The following is a 6,683-nucleotide window of genomic DNA, read 5'->3' as shown; positions in this document are numbered from 1 at the left end:
CTTCGTAGTAGCGTGTTGCTAGCTCGGCTATGGGGTATGAGTGCGGTGGGTCCAACCATCTATTCCCGTTCACGGAGCAAGAAAGAATCTTTCTTATGGAAACTCTGTTCGTATAAAAAGGGGTATCGACCCTCTTCTGTTTTTTGTTGTTTGGCCGACTCCGTTCTTTCGTCTGCAGCAACCAGCTCCTCTTCTTCACTGTCAGCAGCTCCGTCACGAACGTGCCAATCGTCAGTGGTAAGGTAAGTACATCTTGTTCTTTCTTATTCCTTTTGCAAGTATGAACTTTAGTTGTACGTATAACTTCCACGACTTTGAAATTTCATCAAATCCTGATTGAACTCCGTCGATCCTATGCGGAATGTGTAATAAGGTTCTGTCTCCAGAAGAATGAATACCCAACCTCTCCAGTGTATTTCAAAATTTTCCAAACTCCATTGTATTCCTGGGATGGATTGATGAGATATATGTTCGGTAATGACCATGTCAGGGCTAATCATGGAGAGTGTAGCTGCGTTGTTGATCCGTCCTTGACTTTAAGTTATTTGGTGTCTGGACTGCTGAGCCGCAATTAAAACGCTCTTTAAACTCCTGAGCACTGACCGGAATGAGATTGTGTTTATTCTGGCTCTTTACCTCATGGGATTTCTATTTCCCTTCTAATTGCGATGATGATATGTTGGGGATGATTGTATGGGCAAAATCTTCCGGAGCCGTTAGGTGAAGTAGACGAGTTAAGGGGCGTTCCGTTGCTGACGTGCTGCTATCAGGTCTTCAAGGACTTCGTTTCAAGCGACACCCTTTGATTTCCTTCTGAATCTTGGACAGTTGTATAGAATGAGATGCGATGAGCAGTCCCTAGTGTTCTATGGCGTGGCCGGATATGTGAAAATATCTCTGCGGCGTACTTTTGGAGTCTTTGATGCAGTGTACGTCTTCATGTTGAGAAATTCCTACGACTCATAAAGCTTTGACAATGATGAGGTTGATATCATAAATAACCTGATTGAGGGACGTGAAAGTATCATGTGCTGGCAGTCCCCGGGTGTAATCATCCTGAGTCTATTTTCTCATGAAAGATGTATTTCCATTGCATTTGCTGGTAAGGCGGTTGTCGAAGTGACGAAAGAATAAATCTTTTGGATTCGTCATTTGTTAATCAATGGGTGGGAATCGCACTTGATAGGCCTGTATTGTATCTAAACTTCTGGCATCCCATGCACCTCTTCCATAGGAAATTGGAAATTTAGAAACACCAAATCCGACTTTGTCGACTGATAGTTGTCAATGCGCAGCTTCGTGCAGACCTTTGGTAGTGGTACTGAGTTCTGAGTAGGTGATATGGCAAACATGATTCGGTTGGTCTGTGTGGATTGATGAGGCGCGACTTTCCTATTTGATTATTCATTGATAACAGTGCTTATGGATGGTTGAACCAAATACTGCTTGTCGGTCAGGCGCCTTCCAGACAGGGAAGTGATGATATCCTTACGCTGCATCTTTGAAAAGTGGTGACCTTGTCACGGTTATGGCTTCTTGGTTGACCGCCTCTCCTGAGTTGAAGAGGTCCTTGATTGACAGTGAAGGACTTCCATGTTGAGCCTCAGTCCCCAAGTGAGGTTTACGTGGTTCTATCTTGTATGGTCGATGGGTTGACCATGATAAAGATATCACCATCTTCCATCCATACCGGTGACTCTGTTACTTCCACCATGGGAAACTAAAATATGCACAAGTTCGGATTACCTTTGTCCGTAGTGGTTGTTGCTATGATGAAGCTCTAGATGGTATCAACAAACGAGCAGCAACGGTTCTTGACAGCAACTGTGATCAGAAGAGACTGGGTTTTCGTGGGAACAAAACAGGCTGGCTGGAGCTTGGATGACTACTGTCACGATCCTTGACAGGAGGAGTGGTGATTATGGGCACAAATCTTGGCAGGGACGAGTGGTGGCTACGACCATGGATCTTGGCAGTGAGGAGTGATGGTGACTACGACCACAGATCTTGGCAGGGAGGAGCAGCAGCTATGAGCACGAACCTTGGATGACCACGGCCATGAACATTCTTTTCTTTCCTATAAGGACCCTCAAGCTCGCTAACGCTATTAGACCAGTCAAAAGACGACTTAGCCGTTAATTACTCGATTAGTTAATATAGATTTTAATTAATAGAAATTAATCTAATAATAATTTAGTTATGAAACTAACACCGTTAGATAGGTCTCGAAAAATTATGCGAAATGGACTACAAAAACGTATAATTCGGACATCGGAAAAGGAAGATACAATAATAGGAAGTCTTGTTTTCAATAGGCTTGAGTTTAGTCAAAACGAGTTGACTTCAGGTTTGACCATTTCTTTTAGTTGTACTACATTTCCAAGCCCAATATGTACCTGACTTTCTATATCTAGGTCCATGTCTTGGAGTGTAACTAAGGTGTAAATGAAATTATTTACTTGTCACAAAATATCTTCAAATTAAAAATGTAATGTTTATCTTCTCATGCATAACGAGTTGGTGGTGTTGTGTTATAAGAGAGTCAAAACAGGAGGTGCCAAACTATGAGAGAGTGAGATGAATTGCATTGAGTTATTAGTAGAGAATATCAGAGAGTGATTTGTATGTATAGGAAATTTAGGGAGTCTACGTATGGCGATGATGGGTGAATAGTAAGATTGATAATAAAAAGGAATCATTCTTAGTTTAGAAAGATCATTGATTGAGCGTTTTGGAATTTGATGAAAAACTTTAAGAGAATAAGTATTGGAATTAGAGGGAGTTTATATTTATGAAGTTGTTCTTGAAGAAGTTGATGATGAAAACATGACAATAAAGATGTATTATTGATGGTGGTGATTGAAACTTGATCAACTACTCAAGGTAATCTTTAAACTGATAGTAGAATAAATAAGGGATTGGGTGTCTCTTAAATACTAAAATGGGCGAGAAATAATCAAGTTCTTCATCATATGATATTTATGATTTTATGTGAACTCATGTGTCTGCTCTCTTTGTTGCATGAAATTGATAGCTTTAACATGAGAATTAGTCCCTAGATAAAACACAAAACTTACATACGATTCTATCATCTTTTTATAGAACTTAAGTTTGCCCGATTTGGATAATCCTAGAATTAATTATGATTTTCAAAGTGTAGCTGTTGGAACTGAATTTCTGGAAACAACGGTGTTTAAGCCAGTAAATGGACTTTTCTAGGTATGTTAGGATCAGAATTGGCTTCTGGTGATAACTACAAAGTTGTTGAGGAGACTGTCATATTTTTAATGAGTCATTAATGTCTTCTTTTGAATCAAAATCAAGAAATATAGTGACCTCCAAATTTAGGTACTTGTGCTGTACAAAAGATGTGAAATTTGAAAATGTCTATGAAGTGTTTGAGAAAATGACCGAGTCAACTCAGTGAATCGGGGAGTCGAATTAGCTGACTCGTGAGTCACACCAAATCTGTTAGGGTTATGTGTGCGCTGGTTTGGCGAGCTAGGGTCCCATAGGCTAGGGTTAGGGCCAGAAATATTAATGTGACGTTTTGGACCACTTATGATCCGAATTTAGCTTTCGGTTCCTTTTGCATAGTTGTAGCATTTTTCGAGGAGTTTCTGATGACACCAAATTTGACCCCATTCAGATAAGTAGATATTAATTTATACCTAGAGTACTAAATACCATGTTATAGAACCATTAATGAAACTAGAACCATTAGTTATTTCACTTAGTCTATAACTGGAAATTTGTATGAAATTATGTTATGAGCATTGTGTGAGTTTCTTGGATAAATTTTTAGAGATCTTGTGTGATTAACAGTTAGTCTATATTAACAACGATCGATTCCAATGATGAACTGGATTGAGGATCTCAAGGTAGGCGTGACTTGTCGTCAAATCAGGTGGGAACTCTGTAACCTTCATGTAATCATTAAGTTTACTTTATCTGCGAGCATGATGAGTCATTAATTTCTGTAAGCATATTGTTTGTAATTCAATGGGTATGTTGTGTAATATGCGTTGGGTGGTTTCCCGGCGAAGAGTGTCTGTGTTTCCCCATAGCTCTTGGCTAAGTTTTAGTAAGGCAATGCTACGTTGTTCAAATATTACATGGTAGTCCGGATTTACCCCGGTTGATTATTATTACATTTTATTGTCTTAAGATAGTAGTCCGGATTTACCCCGATTGATTATTACCTAGTAGTCCGACTTTACCCCGGTTGATTATTATATATACTATTTTATTTGGGGAAGTTACTCATATGCATATTATACTTGATTGTGCAGTCTTAGTAGTATGACTAGGTTACTATGATCTTGACTTAGGAAGAAATTCTAGGTTCATGACTGGATATGGTTATTATTCGGTGGCTTCGGTCTACGAATAATGATTGGGCCTTTTGTGAACCTGATGTGCGGGGTCAGATCATAGTAATCAAAATCTTATTATATTCTAGACTTAGATGGTGGCATTGGGTTTTATGAGGTGTACGCATTCCACGATAATATCTTACGGTACCTGGATTCGTGCTATCATTTGAAACTGGAGTTATTCCTAACATCTTCTCCTCCATTGAGTGAGACGAGGTTGGGATAACATATGTTTAGGGTTTTTAATTCTTTACTCATAGATCCATCCGGAGGTGGATCTTTCACGGATATTACCACTATGGACATAATATCTGGGGATATAAATTGAAGCAATCTTCTGCTCTATGTTGCGTGTAAAAGATGTTTATCGGTTTTCTTTAGTAGAACTGTGATGCATGTTAGTGATTACTTGAATGTTATAATGATAACCATTGAGCCCCCATTTGGGATGATGTGCTCACTTGTTCCCACTTCATTTTTCAGAAAACAGAAGAAATGAAGAGCCCGAAGATATCCGTTTCATAGCTTAGAGCTTTATTGAATCTAGTGATGTGGTGTATCTTTTACTACATGTATTCTTTCTTCTGTAAACAACAAATTAATACGATCTTAGAATTCGAAATACTTTCATTTTTATAATATCACGGGGTTTGGGTTTTGTTATGGGATTAGTTTATGTAATCGAGATTCATAAGATCTTTAATCTAGATTTGATGTCTCAATTAGGTTGTAATCCTATCAGCTAAGTAGGTTTAGTATTTGGGGCGTCACAAGAAACCTCTTTATTTTCGGTGAATCAGCTTCTCCCTGATTCCATGCGTGTGTAAGATCTCCTATTGTTGCTCGCCTGATTGTAAGTGCGACCTTGGTTATCTCGGCTGCAGATTCTTTCCTGGCATGTTGACGTGGGCATCGTTATCTTCTTGTGACTGCTCTCTTGACGTGTTGGCTCCAGTAAATCTGAAGATTTCCCGGGCTTGTTCTTGCTTGGGTTGGCATAATAGGAGAACCCATTTATGATGATTTGAAGATGTGTCAAGTCTCCTTTGTTATTGCAGATGTACGAATTCCCGGTGAAAAAGCGGGGGTCTAACAACACCACCCAATAATTCGATTAGCAATCTGTATGGACAAACTCCGAAATACTTTGTTAGAGAATCAACTAGACAGTCGGACTCAATCTAGATTAAAGTATCTCAAGGAGTCAATATCTCTCACTTGTTTTGATTTACTCAAGCTAAAACAATAGCGAGTCTTTAATCAAACACAAGAAATAACTTGGACGGTACCAAAGACCAATATCCAAGGATTAATCAATATCAATCAACAACCAAAGGTTGGATTTCCAATTGATGATCTTAACGCACAACCTGTATTATTTCAATTATATAAAAAATATAATGCGGAAAAGAAATAACACAGACACCAGAAGTTTTGTTAACGAGGAAACGACAAATGTAGAAAAATCCCGGGACCTAGTCCAGATTGAATACACACTGCATTAAGCCGCTACAGACACTAGCCTACTCCAAGCTAACTTCAGACTGGACTATAGTTGAACCCCAATCAGTATCCCACTAATTCAAGGTACAGTTGTACTCCTACGCCTCTGATCCCAGAAGGTTACTGCGCACTTGATTCCTTTAGCTGATCTCACACACAACTAAGAGTTGTTGCAACCCAAAATCGCAGACTTGATAATAAACAAATTTGTCTCACACAGAAAAGTCTATCAAAGGATAAATCTGTCTCCCACAGAAAAACCCTAGGTTTTGTTCCGTCTTAAGATATAAAATCAAGGTGAACAGGAACCAATTGATAATCCGGTCTTATATTCCCGAAGAACAGCCTAGATTAATCAGTCACCTCTCAACAATCCTTCTTGACTACACAAACGGTTTGTCGAGGAATCACAAACAGTGAGACGAAGATGTTTGTGACTTATTTATCTTTCCTATCGGAGAACTCTCACGATCTCAAGCCAATCAAAGATTGTACTCGTAAGATAGAAGATGCAAGATCAGATCACACAACTACAATAAAAGAAGTATCAGTCTGGCTTCACAATCCCAATGAAGTCTTTAAGTCGTTAACCTAGTTTTAGAGAAGAAAACCAAAGGTTAGATGAGAATCGACTCTAGCGAGCGCACTAGTATCACACAGACATGTGGGGATTAGTTTTGCATAATGCTAGATGTCTCCTATATATAGTCTTCAAATCAGGATTTTGCGTTAGTTACAAAGCAATCTATATTCACCGTTAGATGAAAACCTGATTTAGATTCAAGCTAATATTTCTCAACCATT

The 6,683-nt window shown here is 38.9% G+C and overlaps 1 long non-coding RNA gene across 1 annotated transcript; it reads left to right on the top strand.

Moving 5' to 3' along the window:
- Window positions 1-2,533: 2,533 nt before the first annotated feature.
- On the top strand, window positions 2,534-5,034 carry LOC113307794. Its single transcript, XR_003339320.1, has 2 exons — window positions 2,534-2,883; window positions 4,860-5,034. It is a non-coding gene; the product is annotated as an uncharacterized LOC113307794 (long non-coding RNA).
- The last annotated feature ends 1,649 nt before the right edge of the window (window positions 5,035-6,683 follow it).

This window comes from Papaver somniferum, chromosome 9, assembly GCF_003573695.1.
Source record: "Papaver somniferum cultivar HN1 chromosome 9, ASM357369v1, whole genome shotgun sequence".
Lineage (NCBI taxonomy): Eukaryota > Viridiplantae > Streptophyta > Magnoliopsida > Ranunculales > Papaveraceae > Papaver > Papaver somniferum.
This window is presented reverse-complemented; position numbering and strand designations above follow the sequence as displayed.